This window comes from Pistacia vera, unplaced genomic scaffold (genome assembly GCF_008641045.1).
Source record: "Pistacia vera cultivar Batoury unplaced genomic scaffold, PisVer_v2 Contig1249, whole genome shotgun sequence".
NCBI lineage: Eukaryota > Viridiplantae > Streptophyta > Magnoliopsida > Sapindales > Anacardiaceae > Pistacia > Pistacia vera.
In genome coordinates, this window is record NW_022195302.1 from 220,678 (window position 1) to 241,318 (window position 20,641).

Genomic DNA, 20,641 nt, shown 5'->3' on the forward strand with positions numbered 1-20,641 from the left:
GAGCAAGGTATAAGGACAATATCAAGTGTTTCTTTCTGTAAAAAGACGGGACACATGAGAAGGATTGTCCTAAGAGGAAGGCCTGACTTGATAGAAAGTAACTCTTATCTCTTGTGTGTTATGAATCTAATATGATTTGTGTTTCACATAATGATGGTGGATTGATTCTGGTTCTACAATCCATGTTTCTAATAACATAAGGGTTTTCTGGATCAAAGGAAGCCATTAGGAAGTGAATGCAGCATCTATTCAGGAAACAGGATGCCTTCACTGTTGAAGCTATTGGAACTTATAGACTTTTTTAAGTACTAATAGTTTGGATTTGAACGAACCTTTTAATTCCTAGTTTTTCTAGGAATTTAATTTCAGTTCTAAACTTGTACCATGTGGATACTCTTTAACTTTTTGGTAGTTCTTTTAATTAATTAAGAACTCATCTATTGTTGGAAATGGTACTTTGGTTGATGGTTTTGTTAAAATTCATTTAAGTGATACTGTTCCTATAGTCTTATGACTTACATGCTAACATGGTATAAAACGTACTATTATGTATGAAAACTCTTCCTTTTTGTGGCATAGGAGATTAGGACACATCTCCATTGATAGGATTAAAAGGTTGGGAAATGCTGGAGTTCTTGAAACTTGACTTTACTGACTTTGATACTTGTGTAGACTGCATTAGGGAAAGCAGACTAATAAATCCAGAAGGGTGCCAAGAAGAGTTCTGAGCTTTAAATCATACACACAGTATTGTTGGCCCTGGCATGCTCTAGTGGTCAGAAATATTTCATCACTTTATTGATGATTACTCAAGATATATGTACTCTATATGCTTTATCACAAGGATGAAGCGTTGGATGCTTTCAAATATATAAAGCAGAAGTAGAGAAACAATGTGAAAACAAATTAAGATCGTGAGATCTGATAGAGGTGGTGAATATTATGGTAGATACCAGTATAGGCAAGCACTTGGTCCATTTGCTAATTTCTTCAAGAGCAAGGTATTGTGGCTCAGTACCCTTGCCTGGCACACCATCTAGAATGGTGTAGCAGAACGGAGAAATAGAACATTATGGATATGGTACGGAGTATGCTAAGTAACTCCAAACTTCCTCATTCTTTGTGATTGAAGCTCTAAAACTGCAGCGTATATATTAAACCGAGTTCCAACTAGGCGGTTCCCAAAACGCCATCGAATATGGAAAGGTTGGAAACCAGTTTAAGTCATTTACGCATCTGGGGTTGCCCAGTTGAGGTTAGAGTTTATAATCACAAGAAACGAAGTTAGATCCTAGGACTATTAGTGCATATTTTATTGGATATGCAGAAAAATCCAAGGGATATAGTTATTGTCTAACCATTCCAGTAGAATGTTGAATCAAGAAATGCCAAATTTCTTGAAAATCATGTGGTCAGTGGAGTGATCAAATCAGAGACTCAGTCTCTGAGAAAATGATATTTCAGACAATGCTCCTAACATCAAGTAAAAGATTGGTTGTTCATCCAAACAGGGTGAATAATGAGAACCACTCAATCAAAATCACATCTGATGCATTGTTTTAGAAGATCATTTGAACAACCTCAATACAAGTGAAACAACCAGGTGGCCACGTCTCAAGAGACTGTTGATACAACATTAAGGAGATCTACTAGAACAAAAGAAAACAGCAATTCCTACTGATTATGAAGTGTATATGCAAGAGTCTGACTGTGACATAGGTATTGAGAATGATCCAGACACGTTTTTACAAGCTATGAACAACAGTAAATCTGGTTGTGGTATAATGCCATGATTGACGAGATGAATTCTATGGGCGGTAATACAGTTGGGACCTGTTGACTTGCCTAGGAAAGAAACCTATTGGTTGTAAATGGGTATTTAAAACCAAAAAGGATCATTAGGCAATATGAGAGATACAAGGCTAGACTTATTGCCAAGGGGTTCACGCAAAAGGAAGGAATAGATTACAAAGAAACATTTTCTCCAGTTTCTAAAAGGATTCCTTTCGATCATATGGCATTAGTTGCCCATTTCAATTTAGATTTACATCAAATGGATGTTAAAACAGCTTTTCTCAATGGAGATTTGGAGGAAGAGGTTTATATGAAACAGCTGAGGGTTCATTTCAAGTGATGATATCATTTATTTTGCAAGCTTAAGAAGTCCATTTATGGACTTAAACAGCCCCGACAGTGGTATTTAAGATTTCACACTGTTATCTTCATTTGGTTTTGTAGAGAATGTCATGGATCAGTGTATATACCACAAGGTCAGTGGGAGTAAATCATCTTCTTGTGTATATGTAGATGATATTTCCTGCAACCAATGATTTGGGTTGCTACATGAGGTGAAAACAATTTCTCTCTCAACATTTTAGTATGAAGGATATGGGTGAGGCGTCTTATGTCATTGGCACTTAAGATCATAGGGATAGGTCTCGACATGTTGGGACTATCTAGGAGCCTATATTAATAAAATTCTTGAGAGATTTAGGATGAAAGATTGTTCACCAGTGTTGCACCCATTGTTAAGGGTGACAGGTTCATCTGAACCAATGTCTCACTTGAGATTGAAAAGGAACAAATGAAAACTATTCCTTATGCTTCAGCGTTGGAAGCCTAATGTATGCTCAAGTCTGTACTAGACCTGACATCGCTTTGCAGTTGGCATGTTAGGAAGATATCAAAGTAATCCAGGTTTGGATCATGGGAGCTGAAGAAGGTCATGAGGTATCTCAAGGAAACTAAAGGTTTCAGCTTACTTATAAACGTTCGACATTTTAGAAGTCGTCGGATTTCAGACTCAGACTTCGCTGGATGCGTTGATTCTCGAAAATCAACATCCGGATATGTTTTTATGCTCGCCGGAGGTGCTATATCTTGGAGAAGTGCCAAACAATCTTTAGTTGCCACTTCTCCATGGAAGTTGAGTTTTGTCCTGTTTTGAGGCAACTACACAGGGTATTTGGTTGAGAAGTTTCATTTTGAGCTTGGAGTTGTTGGTCATCTCTAGGCCAATAAAGTTATATTGTGACAATTCAGCTGCTGTATTCTTTGCTAAGAATAATAAGGTGGAAGTGAAGTAAACACATCGATATTAAGTACTTAGCAATAAGGGAGCACGTTAAAGCCAAAGAAGTGTCATTGAACACATACATACTGAGCCGATGATTGCTGATCCTCTACGAAAGGCATGCCACCAAAGACGTTCAGGATCATGTTGTTCAAATGGGACTATGTCCCGCTTTGTACTATGAGAGGTAATACTTTCATTGTCTGAAACTTTGTAATTTAGTTTGTTTTCTCTCTTTAAGTGTATACATTTTGGTTGGAGACAAACAAACATTCTAGAGGAGCTAGAATAAACATTTGAGGTTTGTTCATAAAGTGATATTCCACATTTAAGCGTTTATTAGAAAGAGTAAAATTGCATTGAATACATAGAAGGTAATACTGTTTCAAAGGAGACTTACCGCTATGATTCAGTACTTTTTCCTCTTTTAATTGAACATACAGATATAACATCTGTGTTTGGATTATATTATACAAGTTTGGACCAAGTGGGAGAATGTTAGACTTTTTTACAATATGGTCCTACACTTCTCATATAATTACATTTGGTCCGTGTTATGTGGTCATACGGTTGTGTCTCTTGGGCAGTTGTCTTTGATGGAAGCACAACTGCATATAAGAAAGAGAGTTTACGTCCCCATGATGCAGTTTTAATTTTTGTTCCCAAAACCATCACCCAAAATTGCAGTCAGTGGAAGACCTGTAATTCATAAGGAGCACAGAAGATCAAAGAAGTAATTGCTAGGTTGGAGGTTTGTCATTTATTTTCGCATATATTCATGGAGTTTTAAACTGAAATTGATTGTGTTATCAATGAATATTGGAATATATATGTGTTTTAAAGATCAAATCGACTGGAGTCTGACTCGTTAACGGCTCGTCGCGTTCGTGAGCTTAAACGAGCTAAGTTCGAGTCATGCCCGACTCGGCTCGTTAGGCTCGCGAGCCGGCCTGGCTAAAAAAAAATGAATTTTTTCTAAAAAAACATTGAATTTTTGAGAGTTAGCTCGCGAGCCGGCTCAAAACCCGGCTCGATACGAGCCAAGCCGAGCTGCAAATTTCATGGCTCGGCTCGCTCAAGCTCGGCTCGTTAATCTTCTTCTCCACGAACCGAGCTCGTTAAGCCGAAAACTCGGCTCGGTGGGTCGTTAACACCACTTTTACTCATCTTTTCCTATTCCTTTGCTAATTCTTTAATTAAAACTTATTTGAACATTTCAATATTCTTAACTTTTTTAAACATATTGATTATAAACATATAGGTGAGAGGGGGAAACATTGAACATAGGAAATTTGAATATTCCTAAATTATTTTATATATTGAATGAGTTTGATAAAACATCAATATCAATGTTATTATATATGCCTTTCTTATTATACACAATTTAGTTAATATTTCTTCAAATAATTTTTCATTGATTATTATTAATTTCTGAAATAGTTACAATAAAAATAATGGTGATTATTAATAAAATTATTATTTATTAACATATAGTTATAATGTGATCATGATAATTATTTTTTTCATATTATAATTGATTAAATAATTTACATTTAATTACCTTTTCTCTTGTTAATCCTCGCAAACATGAGAAGTTAGACAAATATACATTTCTGACACATAATATTACAATTAATTCAATATTTTTATTGCCATGATATGTTGTTGTGTGATTTGTCAGACGCTTGCAAATCTTAGAAGCTCGCAAAGCTGTAGTTGACCCAAAATACAACTTGACCAAAAAACATGTCAACCCAGATTCAACACGATCCAAGTAAGCTCGATCCAGCTAATGTTCGTCACAAGACCAATCTTAAGAGCTATTCGACAAATCAAGAATAAGAATCAATCTGATACTTTGGAAGAGATAAGATCAATACGTTGATAGTACAATCTAGCACTCGATTGTTGAAATCACGGGATTGTATACAAATCTGATCGCAATCTCGATTTGTCTCTCCTTCCTATAAAAAAACTATATAAAATAACTCATTAAATTGTATAGGCATTTACATTTTTTCTTGTGAAGCTCTCAAAGTAATAACAGAACAATGACGTAGCTAAGGCTTAACTTACATAACCACTTAAATGCATGTGTTCTTATTTTATGCACTTTTGTATAAATTGATGATTTTCATTTAGTCACGTGCAATTTGAGGTCAATCAAACCTATCTTGTTAGTGCAATTTCGTACCAATAGACTTGTCCAAAATATATTTACTGTGATCAATAGCGGCGCCAACTCAAAACATTCTTCACAATATCCAAAAGAAAGTGATATAAAATTCCAATTAGAAGCTTGGGTTGGTAGCCATTGTTAATTGAAATTTATTGTCGGTTGGTGTTGCTTTAAACCACAATAAATATAATTAAATTTAATTAGTTAAATCTATTTGTTGGTTTACAAAAATTTAATATTCAAATTACATGGCCCTACGTCATTCTCTATTTCCCGCTGACGTCACTGGCCCTCTGCCTTATAATCCCAAGGCAAATTCTGTAGGCTTGGGCTTCGTTTAATATGTCATAGCATGCCAATGGATCAAAGCAATCATATAATAATATAATAAATGTAAAAACTATTTGATAAATCATAAGATAAGAATGGATGTCTTGTAATGTCTAGGTTCATAAGGAAAAATATTAAAAGGATTTTAAAATAATAAAAGAATAGGATAATTTAAGGGTGTGGTTAGTTTAGAAAACGATGTATATGAGATATATTAATAAAAAGTAAGTTAACTTAAACATTAATGTGAATGTTTAGAAAAATTGTTTAGTTAGGTTAGAATAAATTGATATGTCTGTTATATTGATATGTTTGGTTGAAATGAATAAATTGATAGGTATGTATATAATAGATTACGAAATTACCTCTTTGTAATGTTAATATAATATTAATATTTTGAATAATTCTTTTAACCCTCTAGATTTGAGATTTTGCTAAAACATCTAGCCACATAAAAGTTTAATTTTTACAAAAAACTACCACCCCCCCCCCCCCCCCCCCAAAGCCACACTATAGTCGCCTAACCACTGCCAACCGTCGATTAGAAATGCAATAGAGATGCTGTTTGAGGGTTTTGAAGAAGAGGTGAAGGAGAGTTTGACATGCAAGTAGGGGTGATTTCCAATGGAAAACACGACTGAAAAAAAAAAAATCTTACAAAGGACTTTGTATAAAATGATATGACAAGATATAAATAGAAGAGTGATATGATGAGTTTGAGTTTTTATATTTATTTTCCTATTCATTTCCAGCCGCACCGCGTTGTACAGAAATCTTACAAAGAATTCTTTGTAAGCATTATTGTTTAAGCCTTAAGTTGTCACAACCAAATAACGTATAAATACAGAAAGCTCAACTATGGACATATGGATTTCTTATCTCTAATTAGAGAGGGTGTTTGCCCTGGCCCTGCGGGGATCCGTCCCGACCCAGCGAATAGGCTGGGGAATCCCCAAAACAAACGGGGATGGGCCGGGGATGGTCCCTTAGTTATGTCCCCCCATTCGGGGACGGGCCAGGGAAGGGGATAGTGCAATCCCCGACCCGCCCGGACGCCCACCCCAGAAGCCCCGACCGGGGCTTTCTTGAGAATTTTTTTTTTTTTTTTTGTTTTCCTTTAAAAAATGTATATAAAGTTAAAGTTTAAATCATATTAAGTAATGTATCTAAATTTATGATATATACTTTTATAATATTTTCTAATGTTGTATTAAATTTTATAGAAAAAAATTTAAACGAGAGAGTTTAATAATAAAATATGTATTATTACTTTGTGAATTTCACAAATAAAATACATGAGACAGGCCAAAAAAAAATTTAATTAGATATTACAATTTACAAACCAATATAAGAATATATACAATTGCTTAACGACTACAAATTACACAAATTCAATTATCCTTGTTAATATTGATCAATTAAATAGGATGTTAAACTTAATAAATAATAGGATTTGTCCCTTTCACAAATGGACTAATTTTATTAGTTGTAGGAGATAGTGTTTTATGAATTAATTCACAATTTACCTAGTAAATATGTTAAGATTGAATTAGTTATGTTAATTCATGAAAATTATTAATTAACATGGCTAACTAACCTAAGCCTCCATACAATTGAATAACTAAGCAATTTACCTATAAAATTATGTTAGAGTGAATATAATTATTGTATTAATTCGTGATTTCTTGTTGGAGTTGTCTGAGTACTCCAGCGGGCAGCAACACACATTTTAAACTTTCGTAAATGGGCCTGGCTTTTTCCAGTCGTTCAATGGCCCTCCTTGCAGTTCTTTGTAATTTCAAATAGTATTTAAGTCTTAGTTTTTGATTATCTAATAAATCACTTAATGAAAGTAGATTATAGTTTAGTTATTCAGAAAATAGAGAAATTTAACTTTAACAAGTTGTAGAAATTGGAAAATATATGGTTTACAAGCTTTTGAACTGTGAATGACATAGACGCATAGTTGTAGCAATGTAGCCTGAATGATGATCATATTTTTATGCTTTGAAATGATGAGTATGTTCAATTTTACCAGAAATGTTATTCACCATATTCAATTGTCAATATCAATTTGCTTTTTAAACTCTTAATTTAAATGTTACAAGAAATTGTAGACTTTAATTTTCTTACCTTAAAATTTGCATTTTTAATGAATAAATTAATTAAACTATTGAAATTAAAAGTCAAATTGTTAAATATAATACTTATCAACATACTAGTTTTTCACAATTAAAATAATTAATTTTACAGAAGTTTTGATTTACACGGGGCAAAATCTTGTTCGGGGGATAAATTCCCGCAAAGCCTTGGTTATTGGGCCAGGCCGGGACAGGGATGGTCATGATTTTGTCCGCGGGGCGGGGATGTGTCATGAGAAAATCCCGCCCGCGGGGATGGTCCTCGAAGAGGTACGGCGGAGTGCTCGGGGTGGGGTCCCCGGCCCGACCCGGCAGCGCCATCTTATCTTTGATCTGTCACAGGTCTGTGTCATGGCTCCTTGTCTCACTCACAGTCACTTGTCCTCAATTCCCCATGGCAATTTCAAATAGGTCCCTCTTTTTAACCTTTTGGTTAGGAAGTCCCTTTACAGTTTAAAATCTTTAGAAATTAACCTTTCTTAGCTCTAAGTTGGACTTACATATGGAATTGGGTTCGCAAATCTAGCGGAGGAAGGCTGGCCAGGGCACCACTTGAACCGGTGGAGGATATGGTGGCCTTGCCCTGAAAATAATAATATAAAGACCTACAAAAACATAGCTAAAACACATTAGAGATATTAGTCAATTGGGTTGGGCACGGGGAAATTGAGAGAGATTTCTCTCTCTTTATACATTTGAGCAACAGCTCACGTTAACATGCTAACATGTGCTGCTATTCCCTTTGCTGTATGCGGGCTCACGTTAGCTGAATCTGGCTCACATTAGCATCCCTAAAGCAGTCGGTTTTTTGTGGCATTTTCGGCCAATTTCAACCTCCAAAATCACTTTCGAAATCAGCGTGAACTCCTCTGACCTCTTCTGTACACCTATACCTCCACTTGCCGTTTTCTCTCACCTTTCCGGTCATCTCTTCTTGCCACTTTGCAAAGTTGGGTGAATTTGTGGTCCAAATCCAATCGATCGAAGTTCTTTCAACCTCAATCGAACCACCACCTGAATCACAATTTGGTGTTATTGTGGTGGTATGGTGTTGGCCTACATGTCCTTATTTTAAAGTCGCTAGAGCCCCCTCATTCATCAAGCCATTTACGAAGTGACAAAAATTTAAAGGTATTGGGTCCATGCTATGACTTAAATTCTCTCTATTTCTTATCACGTTGGTGATGAGGAAGTGTCAGCCCTCTTGAGAAGGCGAGAAGGTCTTCACACACATTAGACCACTTGCAAAAGCACTCATTACATGAGCAAATGGGTGTAAATAGGCAACTCCTCTCGAGGAAAGAAGATTTGCACACTTGAAATTTACAAAGAAATCAGAAAAAAACTATTAGAAAGGTGTAGCTTAACATTCTCCTAAGCAATGTAACCACAGATGAAGTCCTATGTGAAACACTAAGTGGTCAACAGAATAATCATAAATATAATCAAGTAATGTAGGATTGCTTATAAACATCGAACCTATAAAATTTCTTTGCAACTTTTATTCATGTACTTGCATGCAACCGTCGTCACATTACCAATCATCTCCCAAATTATCTCACATGTAACTTCGTAGACTTTACACATACGAAGTTGATGTGTCAAATCAAGCATAACAGTTGGCGCTAGAGGGAAGGTGATTTCACACACTCTCTATCCAGTAAATCCATTTCACATAACTCTACTCGTATCATTCTTCTTCAAAACACATCAAAACTTGATAGGCTTGTGGTTTTGAAAGTGAGTGCCTCAACGACACAACTGCAACAAACAACAACGAGGAGATTCCTCGTCCTCAAGGGGAAACACCCCTAAGGAGTTCCTAAACATACCGGGGAACGTCGCTTCACACTCCCGGATCCTGCTCTCCTGTTTTTTTGGGTAATCTTGACTCTGCCCTACTGAGGATCTCCAACCGCTAGATTGGATGGGGCAGATTCTACAAGAGGAGTGCGCCACCTAAGGACACTAGCGCAGGCAAAAAATGGCAGCGACACTCATCAGTCATGCTGCTGTAGCTACAAGGGGAAAGCAATGCAACAAAGGTTAGAGATGCTCAAAAGGGCTCGAATGTTGCCCACGAACCGGAAATTCAAATTCCCCATTCTACAGCTAGGTAAACACATCCGCTGAGCAATCCCAAGCATGTCGCATAGGCCCGCATGAAAGTGCCAGCATGGAGAAACCCAAATCTAGCTGGTTCCACATCGCCGAGGCCGGAAAATCCCATAGCCAATATCGCTTCATAGGTTCCGACCCTCAAGGATCCGTCTTCTGCAGAGTATGACTGATTTTGGTTCCTTGATTTGTAAAGGCATCACAGTTTGAAATGGTCAAATGTAACATAATATAAACTGTTAGCTCTCACATACAGGGCCTAATTGGATCTAGAATTAGTATTTGCCATTCCAATACGACCTGAATACAATGCTAACATATTGTACAAGGATGGATCAAACTATTTTGGCATATAATTAAATTTCATACCATTCTTACATTCTTAGTGCATAGAGTATAAAACAAATGTGGGCACTAGTAAACTAAAAGTTCAGGAAATATGAATATTACTCTTCTCCTTTTTTAACCCGCTGTCCAGCATTTATCATACACTTCAAGCATCGGTCCTTAAAAAGCCAATGGAAAAACAATTTGGCTGAAAAAATGGTTTAGCAAGTCTGTAAAATGACAAAAAATATATATTCAATAATGGCAAGATATCAGATGACATACTTAGAAGAAAATAAAAAAAAAATTTACCGCATAAGGGATTAGCATATTTGAATCTTGTACTAGAGCACCAATCCTGATTTGATGTTAATGCACGTGACTGTACAATACTCATTGCCACATAAATCTCTAGGATCACACAAGGGCTTTATTCGAGTGGAACTCCATTGTGGTGAGGTTAAAACACAGAGTTTCATATGAAGGAACATGGTGTAAAAAAACATCATGGGAAGATCAGAATGCTTTCTAGTATAATATAAGTTTCTTCATACCCGTTCTTTCCCCAGAATTCAAATGCTCTTTCGCTGTTGTTTTCTCATTGTTGATGCAAGATTTGGATCCTGCAGTCCAGAAGATCCCGTTGCACACACAAGCCATAAGCACAAGTACAAATGTTATGTTTCTTCATAAGGCAATAAAGTATAATTATAGGGATAACGAAATGAAATTATCTACAAAAAAAATTGATAGAAAGAAAAAGGGGCTTTTAGAATGACACAAGCAATATGATGAAATGATTGGATACCAATGAATACAAGAAGAATTTTCGCTAAACATTATGTTTTTTTTTTTTTTTTTTTTTTTTGTGCATTTACTCACCTCAGTTGCTAGAAACAAGCTAGTGCACTCTTCTGCACTAGATAAAGCATACAGAGAAGCATGCCAACTAAGGTCTAATCTGTCTGCCACAGAGAGATGCATCATAAGAAAATGCAAAGGCATAACGCTTTAAATTTCAATCCATGTGTTGGTAATCACACCAATAAGATACTGGGAAGCATAAAGTTAAGGATCCAAACTTAAATGGTGATTATACTGATGCAGTAAAAATAGGTTAAGAGCTTATCTCTAATTTTAAGGATAATTAAGTTACCTCTGGGTCGGTTGAGTTAATGATATCAAATATTGGATGGCCTATGCATTATCTGGAAAAACATCCATGGGAGTTTCTCCTATGGTTATCATCAACTCCAGGGATTTCCATGACTACCATAATCCATACGTTAAGTAAAATCAGATATTAGCATCACAAAGACAACGAGAAACATAGGACATGATAATACATTCCATAGCTAGTCCATTAATATAACACATTCAGTTGCAAAAAGTGAACTCTGCAGACGACGTGGTTCAACATCTGGAGCATACACTCCCAATCCATCGCGCCCTTCTTTGAATTCAACATACTGCTCTCATAATTCGAACATAACCTTCTTATAGAAATCAGGGTCTGCTGGCTCAACATATTTTAAAAACAAAAAGCATTACATTCAAAAACAAAGGATCAAGAAATATTTATGAAAACTGTTCAATTGATTGCTTCAAAAAACAATTTTCTAAAAACTAAATAAATCAGTTTATATTTCAACTCTTGAAAGAATACCATGTAACTCCTTGAAGCAAAATAAAAAATAAGAACACTTATAGCGATATATATTTGCCTATCTCAGTGAGATCATTAAACGTATGCAAAATTGAAAGGGTAAAAATTAAACATAAAAATCACCCCATCGAATCTGATTCGTAACTTGGGAGGTTGAAAGAGGGGAAAAGGGAGTCTCCACTGAAGCTTTGATGGGTCTGAGTTTGTCTTGCTGTTATTGCTGAAACAGTAACGGGTCGCTCTGCTACGTGACTTTATCTCATGCGTGATACTGAATAGACTATGCTTATGACAGAGATGAGACTGAGTAAGATGATGAAGAGAAACGAGATAACCATGGGAAGAAGAAGAAATTATTCAAGTTAAAGTTCAAAGCTCGTACTTTACTGGTCTTGTGGTTTAAGTTTTGACAACGTTTCACGAAGCGGTTCGTCTCTGTATTTTGTAAAAATAATAAACACATTCATTATTATCAAAAATCAAATTAATTTGTCAAAACTTCAGGAAATTCATGGATTTTTTTTAAAATAAATTAATTTTCTTTCATCCATTTACTGTGCTTGAGTTATTCTAGAACTGGATTAATTTCTTGAGGATTTTAACTTGATTTCGATGATTTTTTTTAATATATACATAAGTAATATTTTGCTATTTTTAGTCTACTGTAGAGGAGATTTAGCTAAGAAACCATTCTAAAAAAATCTTAACACAAATATAATTTCATTCTCTAGGGCAAAATAAAATAAATTTTATTAAATGTCCTATTTAATAGAAAAATAAAAATAAAAATTCCAAACCCTTCAAGATTTCTTTAGCTCTGAGGCAAGGAGTAATATTGTTCATGATTCGAACATTTTTAGTAACATATAATGATATCAATGTCGATAACATTCAACAAGAAGCGATAACAAAATAGGGGGAGACAGTTATCGCTAGTCACTTGCGTGAGTCCAAGAGTTCAGTCAATAATAGATGTGGGATCACATAAATCATTCAGTAAGTAAATTGACGAGGAAAGATATAGATATGTAAAACAGTCAAGAACAAGTCAGACGAAACAACTTAAAAGAGTCATAAGATGCTTCAGATTTAATTTCTAACCCCATTTTGCAATGTTTTTCTTTAGAAACTGTGATGTCTTTTTATTTGACTATGCCTTTACCTAATTTTACTGTTCCAAGCCCTACACTGGCTATCAAACCAACCAATAAAAAATAAATTATTAAGATAGTACCTTTTCGAAATTCATACTTGCTGCCCTTGTCTAAATGAGGTGTGAAAAGTGATCTTTAGATCTAGTCTTAAGTTATACAATTTCCTAAATGCAGAGGACAAAGTGTCAATCATAGAATTAGTGTATGTAAATCACATATGAACAAAGGTTACAATGAAATTTCACCTTGCACTATCTTCTTGAATTTAGAATATAGTTGGGTATATTCCTTTGCATATCACTGAAATTTGTTATCAGGGACTGTTCTTCCAGTTTGTAGTGACTAACTAACCTAGTAAGACTTGTCTACATACAGATTTACTCAAACCATATATCAGAAGTGATCTCTATTATCTCATTCTGAAGAGTCTACTAAAGGTTATAAACTGAGATGGTTAGTTGCTTAACCCCAGTCAGTCAACTGTCAAACTGAAGCAGAGGACGCTGTCTTAAGTCAAAACTCACTCTAAATTTATTAGCTCATGACAATTACATGGGAATACAAATGGAATAACTGACCTAAATAACTGCTCACTAATCAAGCAATGGATCGGACATGTATTGGTTTGTAGGTACGAAAGGAATCTTGCTAAATTCCTAATCAAGAACTTCAGAACGCGCTACAGAAAATGACACAATAGATACAGAGAATTATCCTTTTATAGATCAAGTAAAGCATGTCACAAGCCAAACACCATCAATCTTGCTTAGACGTTTTTCCTTTTTACCTACTGCTTGCTATTTTCTATGAATAAAGAAAATGATTTAATGCATCACAGTAAGACTAATATACACAATTTGTTGAATGCATATCATGGAAAGAAAAAAGTATCTACCACAACAATGTTAAACTTCTAACACCAAAATTCTTGATCAGCTTTTGTTATGTTGCAGATAAGCAACCCAAGGAATTGTTTACCAATTCCAAGGTATATCTTCTCCAGGCTCCCACATCTTTTCATGGAGAAACTCAAGCAAAATGTCAATGAAAACAAATGTATTGCTATATCAGATACACGAGAAAAGAACAGATGCCACAGAAGCAAAAAATCAAATCATATAAAAACGACTGCAATTTGGAATAATCATCATTTTCACTCATTATAAATTTCAAGATTTCTAGAACTTCCTTCGTTTTCAACATCCGAAATGGTACTTCTGTAACTCAGATAAAGAACAACCAAGTCATCATGAATAATTAATTTCATCTCATGGATTCTTAGTCTAAAACTTTTTCCGCATCATTATCAAGGAACTATGATTTCAGGAAAAAATCTTATACAAAATATAACAACAAAATCCCAAATAAACACAGAGATGTCTTTCATAAAGGCTAACCTGCTCTATCTTCCAATAGCCATAATCTGATCCAACAAAGCCAACACTTTCTCCAAACCCTCACCTTCACCATTCTCAACTCTCCCAAAGCTCATTCAACTCCTTAGCCTCCCTAATTCTAGCCTCTCTCAAAAAACTCCTAAAAACCCCTTTCCTCAAACCACTTTCACCACCAAATTCATCCTAAAATTCCCTCAAAACCTCCTCTCTCCATAACCAACCCCATTTACACAACCCACAACCAAAATCTCACACACACTCTTCCACTTTACTGGAGAGCCAGGCCTCAGCATCAGTTGTACACTTTCAAAGCATCTTTTGTACCTTTTTGAGATATGAAGACACAAGAAGTGTGGTGATTAATTGAGTGTGAGTGTGCTGTTGGGTATGTTTGAGTTTGGTTAAAAGTGCCATGGGGAGGACCAGTCGGGCTGGGAAGTGAGAGAGTGAGTTAAAATGGAGAAAGATAGAGACTTGGGAGGGGTTGTTGTGTAAAGCTGTGAGAGTGAGTTAATGGCTGTGTTTAATGTGTTTGTGAGGCATAGGCGTGGGTTAAGAGTGATTTTGGCGAGTTCTTGTTGGGTTAATTGTGGTGTTAAAGTTGCAGTTTTGGGTTTGGGTTCAATGAAGATGTTCAATGTTGAGATGATGAAAAAAGTTGAACTTAAGAGATTTTAGGAAGAAGAAGGATTTGGAGAGTTTGTTCTTAAAGATTGATTTCATAGTCATCAAGCGAGTTGTGAGTACCAGTTTGGACGTGGCCATGGGGTTTCAGCTCTTTATAATTTATATGCAAGAAGTTTAGGAAATTACATTAAACCCATTAGATTTAAGAATTTACATAACATCCAATTATAAATACATTAGGCATAATCCAAAGATCAAACTACGATGAGAGCCACTCGGCTAAGCACTCAGGGGTAGAGATGGCGGTAAGGCAGGCCGAGGCCAAAATTTTATCGACCAACCCTGCCAATAGGTCTGCCGTGCCATGCCAAGCAATCAAACTCAACGGCCAACAGGCCGACCATGGGCCCGATGGGTTGTGCCTTGTCTTTGTGGGGTGGACCCAAGTGTGCATAGGCGTTCTCAAAAATTTAATTTTTTTTTATTTGTAAATTCAGGGCCATGCTAGGCCCACATGCTAAATCCTAAGCTCACAACACATCACCAAATAAGGTCACGAGCCTGGCACGACACGAAATTTTTGTGGTTGTGCCAAAAGAATTAGGGGTCGTGCCGTCCAAAAAAAACCTGTCACCCTACATCAGGGGCAATGTAATTATGAAATTTTAGGAATTACAAATTTATAAAATAAATCTATTAAAATCACAAAAATGACGGTTGACGTACTTTGATTCAATGATAATAAAAATTTAGTATATAAAACCGTATGCTTTAATAATTCATGGGGACAAAATGAAAATAACCCGTAACATTTCAAAGAGAGGTAAATAGCAATAATGACAAGTATTACGATTGTGATTGGTATTTGAGTAAGTAGACGAGGGGGTATTAAGAATAATCTATAGGGATCTAATGACATTGAACTGTAAAGATTCAAACCAATTACCAAATTCAACTTAACAAACTAAAATTAAGAACAATCACAACACACAAAGAACAATCAACCAATAAGAACACGATTTATCGTGTTTCACTTATCTAAGATTTGGATAAGCTACATCCACGTTGAACTCCACAATTGAGGAGCTCTCTACACTAATTAGAACCTTTGTTACATATTACACACACTCTCACTCTACTGATCTCTCTCTCTTCCCACTCAACACTTTCTTCTTTACACCTACAAATCTGCTCCGAGGGAACTCTACTCGGAAACCTTGCACCCAAGAGTAAACTCAACCCTCACAAAGTGACTGAAAAACACTTACTGTAATGACAGAATTTGCAGCAAAGAAAAACAAGAAAAATACAGGCTCTTATGCGATACAACTGAGAGAGAGAGATGTTGAATGAACTACAGCTTCTGTTATACTTCAGACGGGAGAGGGGAGACTTTTATACTGCTGTCCAGGTGGCATCAAGACAGCCATCAGATTAGTTCAAGCAATCCAACGGTTAGAAGAAGCGCAAGTCAAAAAGGGCTACGTATAAGATAAGTGGTGCGACGCCGTTTCTAACTTCACCTTCAACAATGTCATTTACTTTATTTATAAAAAGGTCTCAGAGGAGAAGATCATAATATTGTACATGTTCATCTTTAATTAACGTGTTATTTAGAACTTTATAAATGAGTAAAATAATCTTGTATTTCATATCGCAACTCAGGTTTTTAACTCTTCTATATTCTGTTCGGCATCCGGGAGGAGGAGGATAAGCTCTCTTTCTCAGTATATTTCTTTTGGGACATAATATTCAGGTTCTTAATTACTTACTTTGCTTTACTATTTTTATGTTTTTTGTGTTAATATTTACATCCCCTAGGTCTTGCCCTTCGAGAGGCTCAATTTCCTCTTACTTTGCTTAAATTAATGATCGAGTTACAAAGTAGTTTTTGAACGTCGAAATTGCGTTTAAGTGAAGTGAGAGATTTTGGTTAAAGTTTGGAGACCCAAGATTTTTGAAAAAATCTATCCTTGACATTAAGACGATGTTAACAAAAGTAAACTGAAGTAAAAAACAATAAGGGTAGTTTAGTCATTTTGTAGGAATATCTACCACCTGAGTCAGTGGACGCCATAGTCCTTGTAAGTCTCTTGTTGTAGGTTTAAGGGGTATTATATTGAGCAAGACTAGTTTTACTAAGACACATACAAAGGGGACATATAAAGACAATCCTCACCCTTGATTTTCATGATTTCTTTCTCTCTCTCTCTCTTTTTCCGTTTTTTCTTTGTTTTTTTCTTCTGGATGATGTCACTTTGTAACCTTCTTTGTATGAGTCTTTGTAAGAATAGCATTTTTCTAATATAATACCCCTTTGTATATGTCTTTGTAAAACTAGCATTACTCATTATATTATATTATTTCTAAGTGCGGCCCATGTTCGAAGAGAATGAACAAAAAATGGTAGAGGGAAAAAAAAAAGATGGGAAAACTTTTCTTTGATCTGGAAGTTCGGTTACAGAGTAATATTCGTTTTCTTGTGCAGTATTAAGAACTTGTAGTCAGAAAGCCATGACATGCAAACTGTAGCTGCAAAATGTCGCAGAGTCAGCAAGCTCTGGCTCTCATATCATATATGATGAAAATCTCAGCTCTCAAAACTTTTCTTTCTTCAACTCCATGTACTCTCCAAGGCCTCCATCACAGCGTAATATTTAACTGTAGCTGCAAAAATTTGCACGGTAGAGGGAAAATAAAATGGGAAAATTGTCTTTGATCTGGAAGTTCGGTACAGCGTAATATTCATTTTTCTTGTGCAGTATTTAGAACTTTGTAGTCAGGAAAGCCAGGCATGCAAACTGTAGCTGCAAAAATGTCACACAGTCAGCAAGCTAGGCTCTCATATCAAATATGATGAAAATCCACCTCTCAAAGCTTTTTCGGTCTTTAACTCCATGACTCTCCAAGGCCCTCCATCACACACCACAATCCTATCAATACTCCCACCTTCTTCTCTCCTCGACATGCAATCTCATGCGCAGTCTCTCATTCTACAGATATATTCGGTCGCATTCATCTTCAGTCTCACTCTCACTCTCTTCTCCACCACTTAACAGAAAAAACACTTAATTGCGACTAACAGTAGTTTCATCTTTTGAAGCAATTGTAAATGCTTATAAAAATCTCAGTCAGTAGAGCAAGCTCGGTTTTGTTTAATCAAATGGTTGATAAGGGTCTTGTACCTGAATCAAATTGTGTTAATAATCTGTTGAGCTTTCTTATCAAATCTTTGGTTTTGAGAGAGTTGGTTTGTTTTTTGTGAGAATAAATGTAGGGTTTAAATTGGATGGCTATAGTTTTGGGATAATGATTAGGGATTGTGTGAGGCTGGTGATTTGAACCAAGGGATTTGTGTTTTCATCAGTTGGAGGATTGGGTTGGTCTCCAATGTTGTTATGTTATACTACTTGATTGATGGGTGTTGTAAAAGGTGATATCGAGAGAGCAAAAGTTGTTTGTATAAAATGGGTAGCTAGTGGTTGCTAATCAGTACACTTACCAGTTTTGATTAGTGGATTATTTAAAAAAGGCCTTAAAAGGAGGGTGGAGCTATATGAGAAAATGCAGTTTAAGGGGTGGTCACCAACTTGTTTACTTATATATTGTTTATTAATGAGTATTGCAATGATCGGAAAATAAGTGAAGGTTTTTAACCTGCTGATGAAATGCGTGTGAAAGAGGTGTGCTTGCAATGTGGTTACATATAACACACTCTTATGGTGGGATTATGTAAAGTGATGAGGATCGGGAGGCGGAGAGGTTATTTTATCAGTGAGAAATGCTAGTATTATTCCCAATTTAATCACATATAACACATAATAAGATGGGTTTTGTAATGTTGGGCAATTGGACAAGGCTTTGACATTCTTTGACATTAAAGTCAAATGGTCATTCACCATCTTTAGTGACCTATAATGTTCTAAGGGAAGTTTTGTAGAGCAGGAATTAGGTAGAGTTTTGATATGCGTAGGAGATGGGAGAGAGAGGGCATAACTCCTCTAAGTTACTTATACAATTCTAATAGATGCATTTGCTCGATATGATCATTGGAGAAAGCTTTTCAAGATACATGCCTTCATGGAGAGGCTGGTTTGTCCAGATGTTTACACGTATGGGGTTTTGATCCATGGATGTGTGTATGAAAGGCAATATGAAAGAGAGATCAAAACTATTCAAATCATGAGTTGAGATGCAGTTGGAGGCGAAGATGTTGTATATAATATGATGATCACGGGTATTGCAAAGGGATAACTCATATAGGGCCTTAGGTTGGTTAAAGAAATGGATGAGAAGGACTTGTTCAAATGTGTAGCTATAGCTCCACCATTGGTGTCCTTTGCAAGGGTGGAAGTGGCAAGAGGCTGAGGGTTTACTTAATGAGTGATAAGTTCAGGTTTAAAACCATCAGTTTTACATACGACATAATCTCTAGAGCCAAAAATGTTAGATAACTCAAGATTTCAAGCATTTCTTATCTCTCAGCAACATGGATGTAGACGGACTTAGAAGTGATTCCATGGGCAAAGTCAAATCGAAGCTTCCTGCCGCCCAATGGTGAGCAACCTTGTTCTAACAGCTGCCTGATAGAAGATGGAGACTGTTGAACATTGCTGAAATCAAGGTATATCTATACCATTTGTTTTGTTGTATTACAGATATGAACATTTGACTTATATTTTTATTTAACTTCCTCCAGTCCACGCTTATGTTTAGGTTTGCACCTGCTGAAAGAAAAAAGTTGATATAAATGGGTTCTGTATTGAACAGGAAAGCGGCAAAAGATTTTTCCCAAAATGCAAAGTGAGGTAACAGCGAGAACTTTACTCACAGGCACATTGTAAATGACAAAACAAAATTGGTGGGACATTCAACCGTGTTATATATATATAAATTTTGTTTACTATGATACAATGCAGGAATTGATTGTATTTCTTTATCATTTCATCCTATTTTATTCCAAATCGGTTCTGATGATCACCAACCAAATTTGAAATTCATTTATTCATTTGCTAAACTCACATCGGACATCTGGCAATTGTGAATGACAATAAAAGACAATTGATGAAGTGATATAGTTTTGTATACCATATATGATCAATAAAATTAGCTAATTATGGTTGTTCGGTGTCGAGATATTTAACATTATTTATTTTTGAAACCCTACATGATAATCTCTCATTTTATATATATTATATTTGGTGTGGAGAAATTCTTCGGGAAGACAGATATACCATGTCATTGTGCCACTTCTTCAATCAAATCTATAATAATATATATTATATATATATATATATATATGAGTGTGTGTGTGTGAAACGGAAAAAATTGGTGTTGTGTTGTGGTTATCCTTTTTGTGTGTGTTTGTATCCACGAAGTGCTGGTCCTTTTTGTGGGTGTTTTTGTTGTGTGTGCTTTTGTTGTGTGTGTTTTGGTGGTTTTGTTTGTGTGTGGTGTGTGTGTGTTCAGGTAAAATTTGCCTTTGTTTCAAATTGCTTAGCTTTGGCTTTTAACTTAACTTTCACTTAATGGAAACATCAACTAGAAGACATGCATGGAATCATGTGTGGTAACATTTTAGTCCCTTCCTTAAGTTTGTGTGTCAAACATATAAACTCATGAAAATCTA

The 20,641-nt window shown here is 35.7% G+C and overlaps 1 long non-coding RNA gene across 2 annotated transcripts in view; it reads left to right on the plus strand.

Moving 5' to 3' along the window:
• Nucleotides 1-20,641, plus strand: part of LOC116119198 — a 37,965-nt gene that overhangs the window by 6,972 nt on the left and 10,352 nt on the right. The window contains exons 2-3 of one of the 2 annotated variants that reach the window (XR_004126341.1): nt 16,292-16,511; nt 16,678-17,295. This is a non-coding gene — a long non-coding RNA (uncharacterized LOC116119198). Of the gene's footprint in view, nt 1-15,975; nt 16,512-16,677; nt 17,296-20,641 lie in introns of those variants that run through there. The other variant, XR_004126342.1, reaches the window with a different exon arrangement.